The 21,340-nt window shown below is 40.7% G+C and overlaps 1 long non-coding RNA gene across 2 annotated transcripts; it reads left to right on the top strand.

The window, feature by feature from the left end:
• Positions 1-4,369: 4,369 nt before the first annotated feature.
• LOC147583355 (uncharacterized) lies at positions 4,370-16,156 on the top strand. 2 transcript variants are annotated; one of them, XR_015243067.1, is made up of 4 exons: positions 4,370-4,446; positions 12,723-12,928; positions 14,647-14,750; positions 15,015-16,156. It is a non-coding gene; the product is annotated as an uncharacterized LOC147583355 (long non-coding RNA). The 2 variants fall into 2 exon arrangements; XR_015243070.1 differs by lacking the exon at positions 4,370-4,446 and adding an exon at positions 5,456-5,561.
• Positions 16,157-21,340: the final 5,184 nt, after the last annotated feature.

Here is a 21,340-nt window from a genome sequence, read left to right as displayed (position 1 = left end):
AGGGCTGGGAAGAGTGGAGCTGGTGATAGTTGACCTGCTGCAAAGCTCTGTTGGGAGCGGATCTCCTGGGGGGAATGCGGCTGAGCAAGCACATCTTTGTTTTTGCTTTTTGAAATTGGTCTCGTAAACAGACTCAGGTGAACGTATTTGACAGAGTCTGTATCTGTTATCCCGGTGTCTGGCTTGGGCTTGGCAGCAAAAGTAGAAAGAGGGAGGTGTTTGAGAAATGACTTTCATTCCAGCCTCTCTGGAAATATTTAATGTCGAAAATATTTGGATAGTTAGGATTTACAACTTTTAAGAGATCTGCAAAGAGTAGCAGGAACTACCTAATTACTGAATCTGACCTTTCAAAGTTTTATTTTCATTTGTTTTATTGTGAAATAAAACAGATGCACACAAAACACACATATATATGTGTGATTTCAAAATGATAAAGCAGCGAATGAAAAAAAAACACCTAGTTATGCATGCAACAACATGGGTAAATTTCACAAACCAATTATTGAGGAAATGCAACCAGACTAAAAATAAAAAGAATATGTACTATGTAGTTCCATTTATAGAAAGTGCAAAACAGGCAAAACTGATTGATAGTGTTGGAAGCCAGAATAGAGTTACCTTTGAGGGGCTGACCTGCCATTCTTTATTTTGTAAACTTCTGCTTACTTTGTCTCTCTCTCTCTCTCTCTCTCTCTCTCTCTCTCTCTTTTCTCCCCCATTAGGATAGCTAGTGATTCAGATGGAGTTCTGATGTGCTGGAAATTTTAGCTCCTTTCACTGAGCTGTATACTTCTGTTTCTGCACTTTTGTGCATATATTTTAGTTTGCTAAGATAATAATACAGAGAATACCCAAGAACTAAACATCCATGTAGAGTTGTAATCCATCCAAATAGATTGTGCCATTTTCCTAGATACCCATTCCGTGTGTCACTCCTCCCTCTCCACCAAATGTAATCAGTATCCTGGCTTTTGTGATAATCATTGCTGTGCTGTTCTTTATGATTTTAAGACTTTTGCATATATCCCAATAATGCGTTGCTTCGTCTGATTGGTTACTAAAACGTTTTACAGTTGGAATCATACTGCATGTACTTTCTCTGACTTGATAGTTTTGCTCATGTTTTGGCGATTCTTCTATGTGGATGTAGGATGTTCATTGATTTTCACTACTCTGTGGTAGTCCACTGCATAAACGCATTGTAAATTATTTGACCGTTGATGGATTTCTTTTCAATTATATGCTATAAAATTTAACTCCTATATATATGCTTGTCAACTATATATATATATTCTTGTCAACTAAAACTAGTTTATAGCAGACTCCACTCAGGGGGGTTCATCCCTTTTTTCTAGAAGTGAATATTTGCTGGAAAGGTATAAGGTCTGGCATGGCTCTGTTCTTCTGGCGATAACACTGTGGCTCTGTGGCTGCTCCAGCAAGACTATGTTCTTTGGTGCATACATATTTACAATTGTTACACATTACTGCTAAATTGAATCATTTGCAATCTGAAATTCACTTATATCTAGGAAATCTTTTGACCTTAGAATCTTTTTTGTAGATGATTAACATACAGTGGCTTTTGTTATTATTAATATTTCCTGATACATTATCTTCTATCCCTTTACTTTTAGTCTCTTGTGCCCTTAGTGCTGGGAATCTGCCTTGTGTAAACACATGTCCATAGAGTTGGCTTTTGAAAAATTCATCCTGAAGGGGCGACTGGGTGGCTCAGTCTGTTAAGTGGCCGACTTTGTTTTAGGTCATGATCGGTTCGAGTCCCATATTGGGCTCTGTGCTGACAGCTCAGAGTCTGGAGCCTGCTTTGGATTCTGTGTCTCCCTTCCTCTCTGCCCTTCCCCTGCCCACACTGTCTCTCTCTCTTTCTCTCTCTCTCTCTTTCTCAAAAATAAACATTAAAAACATTTTTTTAAATTCAGCCTGACAACTTTAGCATTTTAATTGCATTATTGAGTCTATTTACATTTGCTGTAATGAATGTCTCATGTACTGTATTTTAATTTGCATCTGTCGTCTTGTTTTTTGTTTTTCAGTTGTCTTGTATGCACTTATTTGTTCATTTTTGGACTTTTGGGAACTTGGTTTTTTATCCATCTTTTTCCTTCTCTAGTTTGGATATTGTGCATTCAGTTTCTATTCTTTTGGTGTTTACCTAAGAAATTATAACATGCCCATTTATCAACATTAAATTTCATTAATATCTTTATCCTCTTTCCAGAAATATAAGGATCTTAGAATACCTTGGCTCCATTCACTTCCTTCCCAAATTTTATGCTCTTTTTATGTTGTACGTTATTTCTCAATGTCAGAAGAGTTACTGTGGATTTATTCAGTCAGTAGTCATTAAATATTACCCAAATATGCATTTCTTTGTTAGCTCTTTGTTATTCCTGGCATTCCAAATCGTTACCTGGAAATTACTTTCCTTTGAGCTGAAGGCATACTTTAGAATCTTTTTTTATTTTTAATATTTAAAAGAAATGCTTATTTATTTCAGAGAGTGAGAGAGTATGAGTGGAGGAAGGGCAGAGAGATAGGGAGAGAGAGGAAGAATCCCGAGCAGGCTTCATGCTGTCAGCGCAGAGCCCAATGCGGGGCTCTATCCCACAGACAGTGAGATCATGACCTAGGCCAATATCAAGAGTCAGATGCTTAATCCACTGTGCTGCCCAGGCACCCTTAGAATTTTCTTTCGTGAGTTCTGTGGGTAACAAAACCTATCTATTCTTGTTTCTCTAAAAATATCCAACTTCATTTCTGAAAAATATTTTCTTAGGCTCCTAGGTTGAATAGTTCCTGGGTTTAGTTTGCTTGTTTGCTTGTTTTTCCTCTCAGTACAACGAAATTTCCACTGCCCTATCTTCTAGTTTCCATGTGGCTTTTGAGAAGTCTGTTGTCAGTTTGACATACTTTTGAAGGCAAATTGCCTTTCCTCTCTTGCTTCCCTTATAGTACCTCTGCTTTGGCATTCAAATTTCCCAGTGTTAAAATGATCTTATACTTACTTTCTTTTTCTTTCTTTCTTTCTTTCTTTCTTTCTTTCTTTCTTTCTTTCTTTCTTTCTTTCTTCCTTCCTTCCTTCCTTCCTTCCTTCCTTCCTTCCTTCCTTCCTTCCTTTCTTTCTTTCTTTCTTTCTTTCTTTCTTTCTTTCTTTCTTTCTCAATAGCATGAGTGGGGGAGAGGGGCAAAGGAGAGGAAGAGAGAATCTCAAGCAGGTTCCACACTCAGTGTGGAGCCCGACATGGGGCTCAATCTCACAACCTTGGGATCATGACCAGAGCTGAAATCAAGAGTTGGACACTCAACTGACCGAGCCATCCAGGTGCCCCCTATGTCGTATTTCAATTCTTGAATCTCTTGGCCTGAAAATTCTCATAATTTTCTCTGCAGACATTTCCTTTGCCACATTCTTTATCTTTTCCACTTCTAGAACTGCAACTAAGAATAAGTGAGAACTTTTCATTTTATCCTTCATGTCTCTTAACTCTCCTTTATAATTACTGTTTCTTTGTCTTTTGTGCTACATTCTGGATAAATCCTTCAGCTCAGTGTTCCAATTTACTCTTTAATCTCCAGCTTTGTCTGATCCATTTTCAAATGCAAACAAACTGAGTTTTTAAATTTTCATCATTATGTGTTTTCTTTCTAAAAGTTTTGATTCTTCTTTGCTTTGTTATTTTGCAGTATTTTATTCTCTGTTTAGGGAAAGTTGTAGCTCATATTCTACTAACTTAAACTTTGCAAACATAGTTGTTTTGTTTCCGTGTCTAAAATTTCACATACAGTGTTCAACTCTGCTGTTTCTCACTCAAAGATATCTTGTTTCTTCATCTGTTCAGTCATTTTAACAATGTGAGCTGTGGGGCACTTGGTGGCTTAGTTGGTTCAGCATCTGACTCTTGAATTAGGCTCAGGTCATTATCCCAGTGTCATGGGATCAAGCCCTGTATTGGGCTCCACACTGGGAGTGAAGCCGGCCTGAGTTCTCTCTCTCTTACCCTTCCCCCCCTTCTCTCTCTCTCTTTTTCTCAAAAAACCCAAACCAAACCAAACCAAAACAAAACAAAACAAAAACAACCCTAATGTAAGCTGCTAATTTTCCTGTGTGGTTTGCTTATGCATGTAAATCTTATAAGTACTGAGACAAAGGTTAGTACCTTTGTACCTAAGCCTGGGTGGCTCAGTTGTTTGAGCATCTGCCTTTAGTTCAGGTCATGATCTCACAGCTCATGGGTTCGAACTCCGCAGCTGGCTCTGTGCTGAAAGATCAGAGCTCAGAGCCTGGAGCCTACTTTGGACTCTGTGTGTCTCTCTCTCTGCCCCTCCCTCACTGGCACTCTATCTCTCTTTTAAAAATAAATAAACATTTAAAAAAAAAAAAAGAAGAAGAAGAAAAGGATTATTGCTTTCCTCTGCCAGGTAACAACCAATCTAGGATTATTTAAACAATTTTATTTGAAATTTTCCGGGCCATCCAGATGCTATGAAATTAGGGCAACAAATCCACACGAGAGCTAGCTTGTAAATATAATTTCTCAGTCTTGTCTCCCCTTCCTCTCAGTGCCAAGATTTGAGACAGGCAATTTTCTTTCTCTTTTTCTCCTTTTTTTTCTTTTCCCTGTTACCATTTTCTGGTCAAAAGGCGGGGGGGAGAGTTTATCTCTAGTTCACTGTCGTACTGAAGATATAGCTTCTTGATGTTCCCACGTTATGGGGAAAGGTTTCCCATTAGACTCTTACTTGGAAGGGACCTGCACTTTACTTTCTGGCCTCCACACTGAACAGGATCATAAAAGCTTAAATGGTCAGCTTCTGCAAATGTTCTCAAGGTGAAAATACTGGATGAAATGCCATGCTTGCCTCTCTAGGTTCTCATGTTCACTGAGATCTGGACCCAAGTATTCACTTGCTTGCTAGCTCACCAAAGCAATCATTCAACAAATAGTTCTGGAGTGCTCCCAATATGCCAGCTACTTCTATGTGTTGGGGGTGCATCAAGGTAAGAAACAGACAACGCTTCCTTCCCTTAAGGCTTGTATGTCACAATCACTGAGTGGTTGTTTTAACAAGATTTTTTTTTTTTTAAATATTTCATCTAGCTTTTCTATTTGTTTGTTTTCAGTGGGTTGACCTAGCACTAGTCTGACATATATCAAAAACAGAATATCTTTCTTTCAATCAGACCTTGTAAAATGTAGGACAGTAACAGTTTTCAGGGGATCTCTTTACCTCTCTCTTTTTTAGGTCCCTTGGATTTAGTGCTTTGAAATGAGCATACGACTGAGAAATGGGAAGATGAAAGGTTAATCCCATTTTACATTTTAGCAAGTACAAATATCAGACCTTAATTTTCTTCCTGGATTAAATGGGTTGATCATGTCTCCACTACAGGGTGACCAGAAGGCATTAATGGTAAATGTAAGTGAAGGCACACTGCGGGGGTTATTCTTCAGATGCCAATATTCTGTTGTTTTTGAACTAGAGAAATAGTCCTCAAGGAGTGAAGTATCATGTCCAAAGTCATCCATAATAAGGTACTATTCAAGTCAGTCTCTTTTTTTTAATGTTTATTTTTGTTTTGAGAGAGAAAGAGAGAGAGGGCATGAGCAGGGAGGGGCAGAAAGAGAGGGAGACACAGAATCTGAAGCAGGCACCAGGCTCCGAGCTGTCAGCACAGAATCCGAGGCGGAGCTTGAACTCACGAACCGTGAGATCATGACCTGAGCCGAAGTCGGAGGCTTAACCAACTGAGCCACCCAGGTGCCCCTGAGTCAGTCTCTTTTGGATGAGAAGGTATAGTTCTTTCAGTGAACAGGGTTCACACTCAATACAGGCTTTTAAATTTTCTGGCTTTTGGGGAGAAACAACTCTCCTGAATTCACAGGACCACCCCATTATGCCTCAGCCATTAAATAGGGTATAAGCAACAGCAGAACGGTTGCTCTGATGAACAACCATAAAGCTACATACTGTATGTTCTTGGGAGCAGAAGGAAAGGGAAGATGGAAGATGTGGGGGGAGGAGACCCAACCTCTCTTGAAAGTCCTGTTTTCTAATACCCACAGCCCCTTAAAGAACTACCTCATCTGGGCCGACTTTATCCCCCTGGTATCAGTGAACACCCACACTGAGAAGGCTGAGAGGCAAATCGACTGTCTGGTGGGCCTCTTCCGTGTTCTGATGACCAGTGAAGGGCTGACTGAGGCATGTTCCTACAGAGCTCCAGGCACCCCTGTGCCATTCCGTTGTGATGTAAGTCCGGAAAATCGTGACCGAGTGGTCCAAAGTTCTGCAACGTAGCTGAATCCGCTGCTACCTGGGTTGAGGTAAAAAGCCTGCAATGTACTGGCTAATTATTGGTTCCTTTCTCTGCGTTCACCGATGGATTCTAGAGAGATTTAGAAGATGCTTTGCGCTTCTGGTCCGGTGCTCAAGTTGCTCCGGAAACCCAAGTCCATGGACTAGTGGAATTCACAATCATACCCGGACAAAGTGTTTATTTATAATAAAAAGAGAGTTTTTCTAATAAAGAGAGGCAGATGTTAACCATCTTGATTCATTTCAAATGTGCTTGGACTAATTCAACAAGCTTCAAATGGAGGATCAGAGGGCAAGCCCTGTTTTCCTTATATCCTTCAGGGTCACATTAAATCCATGTTGTGCTTTCTGACAGATTAGAAACAGACTGCCCAACGTACCCGACAGTGTTGAGATGCAACTTTTCTGTTGAATGTAAAACCCCAGTTTCGTTTTCATGGTTATGATTAACAGTTGTTATTTATGCTAAATTCCCTTTTATTCAAAATCTCGGACATGCAAGGAGGCTGCCTAAACGCCGATCATTTCACACTCTCTGTTTAAACCACTTATCCATCATTAAGTGCCAAATGGGTATCAAGGTAAGCAAAACTCAAGGGATGTTAAGAGACCCATTCATAATTTTCTAACAATATAAAGATATTTCTCAAACGGAAGGACAACGCTGCATGAGTAAGACTCCCCTGAGTCCAAGGATGCTGTTTAATTGTGTTTCAGAAGTTTACTCTTGCCTTAAGTAAAGTGAAACTGGTAACTATTAAGTCCCAGTGCAGACCCACTGATGAACAAGTTGCTTCAGTGCAAACAGAGAGGCTCAAATATTTTGACTTTACCATTTTTCACTGAAGTCTTTCAGGAAACCTGACCACAGCTGTCCTTGAGGCCAGATGTGAGCTGTAAAATTCAGTGAATTTAATATACCATGCAACCTCCCTGCCTTTTTCGACAGGCTGAAGCCCACAGCGTCTGCGCGTATTAGCTTTACATAGCTCTGGTTGCGGGGTCCAGATGCCTATTATCCTGGGGGAGGGGGAGGGGGGGGCGGGGGGGGGGTTGGGTGGTGGCTCAGATTACTGCCAAGCTGGCGCACAACCACTCCATTCAGAACCTTCTGCTTCTATTGAGGTGAAGGAACCCCACAAATTGCACTTGATACTGGCCGTTCCGGAAAGTATTGGGACGAAGTCAGGTACCTTCCGTTTTTATCACGGTGAAGCCGCTGCCCGAGCCCAGTTCACTGTGGCCTCCGCGAAAGTACTTTTCCCGGAGGGTTGCAGGATTGCGCCGGGCATGCCCCACAGGACAGTGAGCACTTTGCAGAGCGCCGCGCTGCTGGGTTCTCAGCTCCCCACCTCTCGCCAGTGCATTTTCTGGTCTGTTAATTAGAAACTCAGGACGGTGCAAATGCCTGTCTGTAACTCCTCAGGGCGAATTCACAAAGCCTGGAGAGCAGTGATGCAATGGAAAGAGCGCGGGCTTTCAGAATTGGAAAGACCCAGGCTTAAATCAAGCAACACCATTGAATTCCCTGAATGCCCGTTGATTCCTGCCTAAGCCTCGCTCCTCCCGACTTTAAGCAGTCATTTTCAAGCCAGGCTCAGGACTGCTTCAGGGTCTGCAAATGTCTGAGTGGCTTTTTAAAAGACACATTAAAAACTTTAAATAAAATTGTAATTAAAAAGCACAGACACTCAAATAGGCCGGGTACCTAAACTGCCCCAGTGTTCTTACGGATGGCCCTTCCCCATGTGAGATAATAAACTTTTACTCATGAAGTCCTACTTTAACCTATACTGTATGTTGGAATCCCAGGTAACATTTGGGGTAAGAAAAAGGCCTCCACTGTTTAAAATATTTCCCTGGCTCAGTCAGTTAAGCGCCCTACTTCAGCCCAGGTCATGATCTCGCTGGTTGTGAGTTCCAGGCCCGCATTGGGCTCTGTGCTGACAGTCCAAAGCCTGGAACCTGCTTCCCATTCTGTGTCTCCCTCTCTTTCTGTCCCTCCCCCCCCCCCCCCCACCCTCATGCTCTGTCTCTCCGTCTCTCTCACTCTCTCAAAAATAAATAAATATTTAAAAAAGCTTTTAAAACATTTGAAAGCCACTGCTTAACAGCCCGATTCCAACCCTCCCCAAATGTCCTTCCGCTCCCGAGGAGGACCCGGGTATTGTGCATCACCCAGGAAATGCTGCAACTTTAAGGTGCTTCATTTTTTAGATCTTTCATCACTCCTTTGGAGGTTTAAAAAAGTGACAGGGATGTGGGGCCGATTGGGTGGAGCACATCCTCTGCGCTGGCGAGCGGATGGATAGCACTGAGCCTGGGCACAGACTTCTCCACTCGCCGAGCGCCCTTTGGAGGAGGAGTGGTGGGGCCTGGAGGATGGCGGGGTGGAACTTTCCCGCAGAGGAAGCCAACGTAGCCACCGGAAGCCAGCAAGGCCTTCCAAAGTTGGGGCTTGTTGAGTGCAGCTGGAAGGAACGTGAAGAAGAGAGACGGATGAAATACATGCAGAAAGCTAGGCAGTGAGCGAATGATGCAGGCTTGGGTATGGGGTGCAAATGCGCTTGGATTTCATTCAGTGAGAGCTCAGTAAGCCCGTGGAAGTTTATATATATGATTGATACACACAGCGTTACATTAGTTTCAGGTCACAAGGGTGGGTAATTTTTTTTTTTTTTTTTTTTCACAAGGGTGGCTAATTTTTTTTTTTTTTCAAGACAGATATTTGGGAACTTCCACATGTGTCTTTTGTATTTTCCGGACGGTAGTATGAATTACTCTTCCCTTTTTCAGCTCTCATGGTTACATTATATAGCTTTCTGGGTTTGGGCTTGCTTTTTTTTTTTTTTTTTTCTTCTTGGATCAAATAGGTCAAACAGAGCTGTTTAAATTTTCACTGGTCTTGGTCACTTCCTAGGGTGACTTTGGCCAAACTCTTAAGCATCTGAATCGAATTTCCTAGACCTGGCACCATTTCCTGGGAAGCAGATTAGCTCACAGTAAGGGAGGACCTCATTTGCACATGTTCTTTCTTCCCAAGACACTCTTGGGACTCTTCTTCACCCAGAAAACTTCTCTTTATCTTAGCACAGATGTGCTTTGCCCAGAGTGGCCTTTACCCAGGTACTCAGACAGGATCAGGGCCCTGAGATACTTTCCAGAAGCCCCTGCAACAGCCCAGGACTGGCCTGTACCAGTTGTCATGCTTGTAATGATTTGCCGGCCTTTACTTTTTCTTTTAAAGAAATGATCGTCAATGCTGTAGCCTCTGGGCTCTTACAGACATGAAAAAGTCCGCCAACTGTCTTGATAAAATCACCAAGTAAATAGGGGCACCTGGGGGGCTCTGTGGGTTAAGCCTCCGACCTTAGCTCAGGTCATGATTTCTCGGCTCGGCTCGTGGATTCGAACCCTGAGTTGGGCTCTGCACTGACAGTGTGGAGCCTGCTTGGGATTCTCTCTCTCTGTCCCTCCACCCACTTGCGCTTCCTCTCTCTCAAAATAAATAAATAAAAACTTAAAAAAAAAAATCACTAAGTAAAATCAAGTTATATGGCCATGGAGAAATCTGAGGTTAGCTTGATATTTTTCCACCTTTTCTCCCCCACCTTTCTTAGTACGTGGTTGCTTTTTTGCTTGGATGACTGAATAATTTTTAGAGCTTTATTGAAGTATAATGTACATAAAATAAAATATACATGGTCATAGTGTACGATTTGATAAGTTTCAGAGTATGTATATAACCATCAAATAATCACCACAATGAAGATAACAGACTCGTTCGCCGCTTCCAAATGTATCCTTGTGCCCCCTTGTAATTCCGGCTGTCTCCATCTGCCCTTTCCAGGCAACCGCTGTTCTGTTTGCATCACTGCACATTAGCTTGGGTTTTCTAGAGGTATCTATAAATGGAATCATACAATTTGTACCTCCTGTTTTGGCCTGCCTTCTTTTACTGAGCATAATTATTTTGAGATTCATGCAAGTTGTTGAATGTGCGAATAGTTTATTCATATATTTACTTAGTCCATTACTGAGCGGTAGTATACTACTGTATGAATGTACCAAAATTTATTTATCCATGCACCTGTTGATGGCATTTGCATTATTTCCAAGTTTTTCCTATTGCAAATAAAGCAGCAATGAATATTGCTCTGTGTGTGTGGGGGGGTGGGTGGGTGTGTGTGTTGATAACATTGGAATTTATCAAAATTAGAACTTCTGCCCTTTAACTTTTTAGTTGTTTTTTTAGTGTTTCACTTATTTTTGAAAAAGAGACAAGAGTGCAAGCAGAGGAGGAGCAGAGAGAGAGGGAGACACAGAACCTGAAGCAGGCCCCAGGTGCTGAGCTGTCAGCATAGAGCCCCACGCGGGGCTCAAACTCAGGAACCGTGAGATCATGACCTGAGCCGAAATCCGACGTTTAACCGACTGGGCCATCTAGAGGCACCGAACTTCTGCCCTTTAAATGACACTGCCTAGAGAATGAAAATACAAATCACACACTGGGAGAAAGCGTTTGCAAACCACACCTCTGAAAAGGTCTTGTAACCAGAATACACGTATTGTGTATTTGAAAGTTGCTAAGAGAGCAGAACGTAAAGCTTCTCATCACAAGAAAAAAAAAAAGTCTGTAGCTACGTGAGGTGACAGATGTTAACTAATCATTTTGCTATATGTATATTATTTATATAACATATACCAAATAATTATGTTGTATATTTTAAGCTAATACAATGTTATGTTTCGATTATATCTCAATAAAACTGGAAACTATATAAAAAAAAAACTTCAAAAATTTCATACTAAAGGGGCACCTGGGTGGCTCAGTCGGTTGAGCGTCTGACTTCGGCTCAGGTCATGATCTCCCGGTTCGTGGGTTTGAGCCCCGCGTCGGGTTCTGTGCTGACGACTCAGAGCCTGGTGCCTGTTTCAGATTCTGTGTCTCCCTTTCTCTCTACCCACCGCCCCACCCACTCACACTCTGTCTCTCTCTCCTTCAAAAATAAATAAACATTAAAAATTTTTTTTTAATTTAATACTAAAAAACAAAAAATCCAACTGAAAAAGAAATGGGCAAAAGATTTGATCAGACATGTCACCAAAAGAGTTACTTAGAAACATTGAACACATTGAGGACATTGTGGGTCTTGCCTCCAAGCTCTGTTAGGCTGGCCCAGAGCAGCATTTGGTCTGGAGCTAATTCTTTCCTATGACTGAGGCATCTGAGCACTGTCCCCGATGGCCCATGAATTCTGAGGCTTTCCACTCTGGCTCTTGGGAACAGAACAATTTCTGGCCCTGCGCGAACCTCAGCAATTATCTTCCCGATCCTTTCGATGGTTCTCAGAAAGCTTCCTCACTTGTGTGTGCTGACAGTGGATGGGGACCCCCCACAGATCTCCTGAGTTCCTCTGGACAGCTCTCCCCTCTCTGGCCCTCTGCCCCATACGCTGGACACCTGGCCTCCCCAGAAGCCCATCTCCATCTCTTCAGCTCCGGGGAAACCACTGGCTCCACCTGGGGTCCCATTTCCCCCGGGGCGTAGAACCTCTCCCCAGAAGACACATTTGAGCAGCTGTGGGGCACATCTTATTCTTTTCCAGTCCCTCAGGGATCACTGTGGTGTGTTGTGGGGAGTGGGGCGCAGGAGGGTCTCATGTCTTGAAAACCCTTCTTGTTCCATACAGTTGGTCCAATGGGTGTTAGTTTCAGGAGGGAGAGTAAGTCCAGTCTCTGTGACCCCATGTCAGCCAGTGTAGAACTCTGAATGATTGTTTTTGTTTTTTTCACATTTATTTGTTATTTTTGAGAGACAGAGAGAGGCAGAGCATGCGTGGGGGAGGGGCAGAGAGAGGGAGACACAGAATCCCAAGCAGGCTCCAGACTCCGAGCTGTCAGCACAGAGCCTGACGCGGGGCTCGAACTTACGAACCGCGAGATCGTGACCCCAGCCGAAGTCTGACGCTCAACTGACTGAGCCACCCAGGCACCCCTCTGAATGATCGTTTTTAACCTAACAGTTATATTCAACCCGCTTCCTGACAGTTGCTTCATCCTCACAACAACCTTCTGAGATATGGCATTTTGACCCCCCAGCCCCCGCTAGAGAGGTAGCACAGATTGCCAGTGAGGACACAGACTGTAACTAAAAAGAACTGAGAGCTGAACGCTGGCAGTCTTACTGTCAGCTCCACATGCTTCAGTAATATACTATACAGCCCATTCTTGAAACGTGGTACCTTCATCAGTATTTCTTCTGTGTCCAAATTCTTTATTTTTTTCTGGAACAGAGTGTACCTTATTAAGTGAACTTTTGTACTTACAACTTGAATACATTTCCAAGAATCCGCTCTCTGACTTTTTTTATTCAGGTACATCTGCCATTTGTGTGTTGGATTATCTTTGAAACAGATATTCATCGACGGCAGAATGGCTCAATGCCATATTTTCTCACAAACGATAACGGTCACGATTAGATGATGCTGGGCTATGCTGTGCTACTGAGACATCAGCTGGAGAAAAACACAGACATCAACAACTCTGAGCTGGAAAGCGATGGAGGGCAATTGGACACAATGTGAGAAACTAGTTATGTCTTAACTCATTTATCTTGTTATAAATCTTGATAAGGTATCCTTTTTGTGTGCGCCAGAACCGTACGTGATATAAAACAATCTTGCCTATGATTAAATGAGCTCCATCAGGAAATATAAAAATGCTAAGACAACCTTGTGTCCTGGTGTTATCGGCAGCTCTTTTTTCCTTTTTGAGTGCTACGTAAAATAGCCGTGCGTCTTGCAGTTGATGGTAACTTTGCTTTAATGAAATAAGATGTCATCTATCTAAATGTTTTAATTGTTTTCTGTTTCCCCTCAGCACCAACCCTTATCTAAAGCCTTTATTTCAATAATTAAATTTCAGACATGGTGTTCTGTTTATTACATGCCTAATGTATGTGTTTCCAATATTGCTGTTTTGTTCCTTATTTTGTTTCTTTAACTGCAGTCTCCATTTTTTTCCATTCATTCTATTGTTTTTACTATTCCTTTCTCTGAGCTCGTTCTTTGAAAATGAGTTTTTATTAGGTTCTATGGTGGTAAGGGAATTTCTTTCATTTCCTTGGTTTGAGTTCTTGCCTATGGAATTAATTTCCCAAAAGGACTTTCTCGCTTTATTTTTTCTACTTAAGCTTCAGCCAGTTTGCTCCCATCCATCCTTTCCTTCCTCCTTCGGGGTCCTGCCCTGGCCGGCCCCTCCAACTTCAGCCTGTCAGATTCCCTTCAATTCTTCAATGCCTGCCTCGACTACATCTTTAATAATGCTTTTCATGATTTTGTGAGAGCGATGAGACCTTTCCCTCTTTCCGCCCCTCATAGCATTTTTGTCATGCCTTCTAGAGCCTTCCAGATTCTCTCTTGGAGTTTAATCAGTAGGGTTTAATCATTTAGGGCTGCGATAGGTTTTTGTTTTCTTTTGTTTTCAGCATACCTTTGTGTTCCCCAGTCAGAGGAAGGTGATTTGTACCTGATAGATTCTTGGCAAATATTGGTTGATTTGAACCAAATTGATACACCTAAATTGTATGGGAAAACTCCATCATGTGAACTGTTAATTTCATAACATGACTTTAACATCATTGAGGAGGTCTTCACATATCTCAAATAGCGGTTCTCTGCCTTCAGGACATGTGAGAATCACCTGTGTAAGTAGTTTTTGTTTGTTTGTTTTAAACAGCAATCCTTGGTTCCGGCCAAATCTACTAAAACTGTAATCATTGAAAACGAGCCCCAAGAAAGTGTTTTTAGAAGCTCTACAGAAAATTTTGCTCATAAAAGGTTAAAATACTGCTGTTAGGAAGTCAAGTGATGATTTTCTTTTGAGCTGTATGTAGATTTGGGGACCTTTCTTAGATGTCCTCATAACTGAGCCTGGGTCCTAATCACCTAAATGGCGAATGTGCTAGAATGGTTAAAAATCTGTTCTCCCAGGAAGACAAAAAGGTAGAACACAGCAAATATGGGGCTACTATAAGCCATTTCTTCACAGATTAAACATATATGTTGATGTAAAAATAATCTAGCCCTGACAATTTCTTCTTCTTCTCCTTCTTCTCCTTCCTCTTCTTCTTTTCCCCCTCCTCCTCCTTCCTCCCTCTTCTTTCCTTCTTGACACGATGTCATGAAAGAGAGAAACATACATTATAACTATGTTGTGCCCCTGCAGTAACATAGGCTCAAATGCAAAAATATACATTCTGTCAACTAAGAATAAAGCACTTTTTTTTTTTTTTGGCAGCATCTGCTTTATTTTGTGTAAATAGTGTGGAAACATGATTTTCAGCATGGCTAGCAAAGCATGTATGGACAAGTTTGTAAGAGCGTATTTATACACCACCCCAGGTAAGTCGTCAATCAGGTAATGTACACAGTTCTTTACTATGTACTGAGTAACCTCATGTTAATCATCCTAAAGCATTAGAATCTTTATTAAAAATTAATGTGTTTAAGTTAGTGCCTATACAAATTTCAGAATAGCCTCTAGGGTTCCCATCCTCCAGAAATTTAGAACTTAACGTGGATGAAAGAATGTGGATACAAATGAATTTACTTAAGTGACACAGAATTGATAGAATAAGTATTTTCTCTCCCATTGGCTATAAATAGGCATGTCTTTGTGGATCTGAGACTACTTGTGAATTTGCACAAACCATACAGCAGAAAAACTATGAATCTTCTGTAAAGATACAGATGTTCGAAATGCCAAGCTTTGGAAACAACAGGATCACAACCTCTACGTTTCAGGAAAAAGAACAAGTCTGGATTTAAATCACCCGTATCTTCTGTTGTGGTATCGGACACCTGATACCTTGGACACAGCTTCCTTGTGAGCGGTCCAGGGTTAATCAGTGTTCACACAGGTAAAAAACTCCTTCGGAGTCAGTTGAGTTAGAATAAGAGGTTCCACTCAGGGCTGGTTGCTTTTTGAGCCCCTAAAACACTCTTTTTGGCAGTGGAGTCTGGGGGAGATGTTTTTGTGTGATCTGTCACTAGGATGTAAGGTTCTAGAGAGCAGAAATGTGATGGGACCCCGGCACAGCCCTAGCATCAAGAACAGTGCAAGGTACACGGTACATGCTCAGTGAATGTTCTATACAATGCTTTCAATTGAAAATTTTGTTTTTATTTTAATACTTAGTTCCTGCTTATAAAATAAATCAGTTCATTATAGAAATTTGGAAAAAACTTAAAACCTTAAGGAGAATATAAAAATTATGGATGATCATCATAAACTTTTTCAGTTAATGTGTGAGTGTTTTTATAAAAATGGTTTGGTGCATGTGTGTGCGTGTGTGTGCATTCACATGCATGAGTGTGTACACGTGAGAATCACTGAACTTATGTGCGTAATGTTTTTGGCAACATATCATGAGTTTTTTCTCATATGATTAAATTCTTTGGAACCATGATTGTTAGTGGTTACATAATTTTCAACCATGTAGATTTACCATAATTTGTTGGGCATGTACCCTATCAGGGACCATTAAGGTGGTTTTACTTAGTTATTTTTGGTAAAAATAAATAATACAATTAAGAATGTCTTTATATGTTAGTCTTTTGACATGACTAATTATCCCCTTAGGATAACTTCTTTTTGAAATGATTATAGAAATTTATAGGGAAATAAAAATTTTCAGGAATATCCTTTTATTTCACTTTTTAGAACATCAGTTATCATTCTTTTCCATTGTTTCCAACTATGTAAAAAAAATATCTCATTTCCTGTGAATTTGAACTTAATTTTTTATTTGTGCATAACCATGTTTTCATACATGGATATTTTAATTAAATAAATTAATTGTGTATATTATTTATATGTTTTTGGTTGTCTTTTTCTTAGTGACTTATAAAAGCATTTCACATATTACAGATAAGAAGCATTTTATCTGTGGCACAAATTTTCCCCTTTGCCATCTCATCTTAAACGTTATAATGCTTTTGATGGACAGAAAATTTACATTTGTGTATATTCCAACACATCTGTATATTCCAACACATTAATTTGTGGTTTATTTTATAGTTTTCATTCCTACAATGCTCTTTGTTAACTGTTATCACCTATAACCATTTTGTTTTAGTTCTTTTGTGGCTTTCTTTTCAGGAAGGTTGAATTTCTTTTGACCAGTCTGTAATTTATTTCAATGTAAGGTGTGAGACAGAAAGAGAATTTTATATTTTACTCGTTGTCATGTTACAATGTATTCAATAATGGTTTCCTTCCCCAATTATTTTGTATACACATTTTCTCATCTATTGAATTGTGTTCCTGATCTCTTCAGTTAAAATATCACTTTCTTCATACTTTATGTATGCCAAAGCTTGATAATACCTTATATGTGGTACAGTAAATCTTTTCTCTTTACTCTTCTTATTATTTTTTTAATTTCAGGACAATTCCCAGTAGTTTAAATTTTCAATAAACTTTAGAATCCTGGGGCACCTGGGTGTCTCAGTCGGTTAAGATCAGGTCATGATCCTGGTGTTTGTGAGTTCAATCCCTGCATTGGGCCCTGCACTGACAGCACAGAGCCTGCTTTGGATCCTGTCTCCCTCTCTCTTTGCCCCTCTCTGGTTCTCTTTCAAAAATAAATATTTAAAATAATGAAAAAATGAACTTTAGGGGCGCCTGGGTGGCTCAGTGGGTTAAGCGTCAGACTTCGGCTCAGGTCATGATCTCACAGCTCGTGAGTTCAAGCCCCGTGTCGGGCTCTGTGCTGACGGCTCAGAGCCTGGAGCCTGCTTCGGATTCTGTCTCCTCTGTCTCTCTCTGTCCCTCCCCCACCCTCTCTCTCTCTCTCTCAAAAATAAATAAAAATATTAAAAAATTAAAAAAAAAAACTTTAGAATCCCATTACCAAGTACAAAAAGGGGGAAAGGTAAGGTTTCTACCCAAAATAAATAATTAAAATTTAAAAGTAACTTGGGACGAGTTAATCTGTTTATAATACTGAGTTCTACAGCACCTTAGGCCCCCACACAGCCCAACATTATGTTTTCACAAATACATCTCTCCTTTCTTTCAATAAAATAAAATCTTCTTTCATATTTCTCATCAAAGTTGTAATATTTTCTTCACGTAAAACAAGTGTATTTCATGTCGTATGTATTCATGTGTATCTCAATATTTTTTCTTGGGATTTTTTTTTAAAACACTTGTTGGACATACAGGTTGTTTTTCACTTTTTGGCTGTTAGGTTTAACATTGGTGTGGAGTATTCATGTAGACATGTGTCTTTAGTTCTCTTGGGTAGACACTCAAGAGTAGAATTGCTGGGTCTCAGGGTGACTCTATATTTAACCCTCTGAGTAACGGCCAGGCTGTTTTCCACAACAGTTGCGCCATTTGCGTGTATAGTGTTTGGGTGTTCGAATTTCTCCATCCTTGCCAACACTTGTTATTATCTGCCTCTTTCATTCTAGCAATCCTAGTGGGTGTGAGGTGGTACCTTATTTTAGTTTTCACTTAACATATTTATGATACCTTTATGCTAGTTATTGCTGTTATAAAATAAAGCTATACTAACTCTCATAACAGATCTTCCCAAGCCCTCTTCCCCTATTCCTCTGTCTGACATTGGCCGATGGCTCCTGCATGATGAACACTAGTGGTCTGTCTGCTGTTCTCCAGCATCCACGTGGGAGAGTCGGGACAGCGCACTGCTGAAGAACGCAGGTCCTGTGCCCACACTGCCTAGAGTCACATCCCAGCCCTGCAACTTACCTGTTGGCGTGACCTGAGAAAGTTATGCACATTGGGTCACAGATGTTCCCAAACTCTTGGAATTAACAGGTATGATTTATGTGAGAAAGACAAAAGGGAATTTTAATGAGTGTACACACGCTAAAGGAAATAACTTTAGTTTTATAACCCCCAAATTGACAAGTTGTCATGAATTTTTAAGTTGAAGTCATGTTTGCAAGCATATTTGTATAATTTTAATGATTCACCACTTTAGCAAGTTGTCTTCAAGGAACAAATCGAATACTGCTATCAATTTTATTAAATAAAATATTTCCCCAGTATTTTGTACTTATTTTATAGACACTTATCTTTTTCAATTAATTCTAATTGATTTTTAAGAAACAATTATCATCTATAAGCAGTAACACACTAGTAAATGTTTAATAATTGGCTCTGAAAAATGTATGTATACATATGTGTGTATGTGTGTGTGTGTGTGTGTGTGTGTGTGTGTGTGTGTGTATGCACACACAGACTTATACATTTTACTGGTATAAAAGACTGTAACACACAATTTAAAAAATACAATTGGGGTGCCTGCGTGGCTCTGTCGGTTAAGCATCTGACCTTGGCTCAGGACACGATCTTGCTGTTCACAAGTCAAAGCCCTGCATCAGGTTCCCTACTGTCAGCATGAAGCCGGCTACAGATCTTCTGTCCCCCTCTCTCTACCCCTCCCTGACTTGTGCTCTCTCCCTCAAAAGTAAAACAAACAAACATTAAAAAATTAAAAAAAAAAAAAAATTCACTGGAGTGCCTGGGTGGCTCAGTCAGTGATACACTCGCTTTTGATTTCGGCTCAGGTCATGATCCCAGGATGGTGGGATCGAGCCCCGCTTTCACTGATTTTTGCCAAACCTTTTTTTTTTTTTTTAATGTTTTATTTATTTTTGAGACAGAGAGAGACAAGGCATGAACAGGGGAGGGTCAGAGAGAGAGGGAGACACAGAATCCGAAGCAGTCTCCAGGCTCTGAGCTATCAGCACAGAGCCCAACGCGGGGCTCGAACTCACGGACCGTGAGATCATGACCTGAGCCGAAGTCAGACACTCAACTGACTGAGCCACCCAGGCGCCCCAAACTTTTCTATTTGAAGCAACCTATGGTTGTACTTGACCCGTGAACTGAAAAGTGGAGTTACAACCCAATTTGCTTCCCCCTCCAAATTTATTGTTATCAAATTGGGCGTGTGATCCATAGTTACCCTCTTTCTTACCCTTGATAAAGGATATTAATCTGTAGCATGCAGGCCTTCACAGAGACCATGGTCCTGGTGCTCAGAAGATAGCCCAGAGTGTCATCTGTGGTTGGAGTACATTCATCCCTCCTGTTCCGTTTATTGCAAAATGAGCTGTTGAATTACTCAACAGGACAAAGTTTCCTCAGTGACAACGAAGACACTATTCAGATACATCAGCCAACTGTAGTATTAGCAATTGCTAGGGAAAGTTAACTTTTATTTATCATTTTCCTCTTCTCATCTTTTCCATGTAGCTTCTAAGTTCCTCACACATGTCTACGATTTTTCCAAAGTGATTTTTACAAAAGCTGATTTATCATACTCTACTCGTTTTGTATATAACCTTTCAACCAGCCGGTATATATTTTTATTCTTAATGCAGACTCCCCTGAGCCTTATTCATGACTACTCAAATTTGTTTCAAAGATAAAACGTCCTCTTCAATCATTTAGAATCGAACATGAGAGATTCTCTAAATTTTCCTACTGTTCAGGCAGCAAGTTTCTCTGCAGTTCTAGAAAACGTTTTTTTCATTGACTTGCAATATTGTCTAAGAGATTTGACCATTTTTCTCTTTTGCTCATCTTTACATAGTGGTTTATACTTAGATATGAGTTATAGCTATCCCCAAAATGGGACAAATGCCTGCCTGAAATTTTTGAATCCAAATGAAAGAAAAAAATGACATTTGCTGTACTTCTGCATTAGTTTATAGAGATCCAGCAAACCTAGGAAGACCGTTGAGAATCTCAGAGCATTTGGATTCTGATATTTCCTCACTGTGTTTGAAAAAACACGAGTAGACATGAGGTCTGCTGGTGATGGACTTTCCTTTGAGCAAAACCCGAACTCCAGGAACACGCAATGGCAGGAGATAGTATTTCCCTTGGTCTCCCTTCATGCCCTAACCACCCAACCACTGTGGGTTCCAGTGTCTTGGCAGCTTCCAGATGGCAGAGGGCTCCAGAAGCCCCGGGGTCTTTACGTGAGGTCTTATTTAGCTGAATTAGGAGAACTTACAGGGTTTTCTTAGTGTGTTCTCTGATTACTTCCTGGGCAGCTGCTCCTTCTCAGGAATGGAGTCTGATGTGCATTACTTCCTGCGAACTATATTCCCTGATGTTCCAGCTGGAACCTGAAAAGCTGGCCTGAAGTTCCAGCTGGCGTTGAGACTTTCACAAAATGATCTTCTTTCCCTTCCTTTCCTCTCCTCCCCTCCCCTCCCCGCCTTCTCCATCCATCATCTCCCTCTTTCTTCTTTCTTCTTTCTTCCATAGATTCCTGATGAGCTGTTGTCCAGGCAAATTAATTGTGATGCATATAGTCAATTTCAGAGGCCACCGTGGTTCCCTCGTGTAGCCAGAAACTCAGTATATTAGTTTCTTATTTATGCTGTAACAAATTGGCACAAATATAGTGGCTTAAAACAACACAAATTAATTAATTATATTATAGTTCTGGAGCTCTAGAGTCCGAAAAGGGTGTTAGGATGTTAAAATCAGGGCCTACATTTCTTCTAGAGGCTTTAGGGGAGAATCCATTCTTTGTTTTTTCCATCTCCCTTAGGCGGCCCACATCCCTTAGCTCAGGGCTACGTCACTCAGCCTCCGCTTCTATTGGCACATCTCCTTCTCTGACTCTCCTGCCTTGCTCTTTCCTTATAAGAAAACTTGTAATTACATTGGGCCCACTTGGATACACCAGGATAATCTCCCCATCTCAAAATCCTTAAACACAACTGCAAAGTTTCTTTTGTCATGTAAGGTAACATATTCACAAGCACCAAAGATCAGGATACAGACATTCTGGGGGGACCATTATTCTGCCTACCACACTTCCTCTCTATCATGCTTATCTTATGCTGCCATTTCTGTGTTTGTGTGTTTATTTTTGCAAACAGGGTTAACGTGAGAAAAAGGCTTCTGAACTTCTGCTTCAATTTTGTATACA

This window comes from Puma concolor, chromosome A2 (genome assembly GCF_028749965.1).
Source record: "Puma concolor isolate L17-30 chromosome A2, mPumCon1.1.hap2, whole genome shotgun sequence".
NCBI lineage: Eukaryota > Metazoa > Chordata > Mammalia > Carnivora > Felidae > Puma > Puma concolor.
The sequence above is the reverse complement of the archived record's forward strand: the minus strand, read 5'-3'. Positions and strand labels throughout refer to the sequence as shown.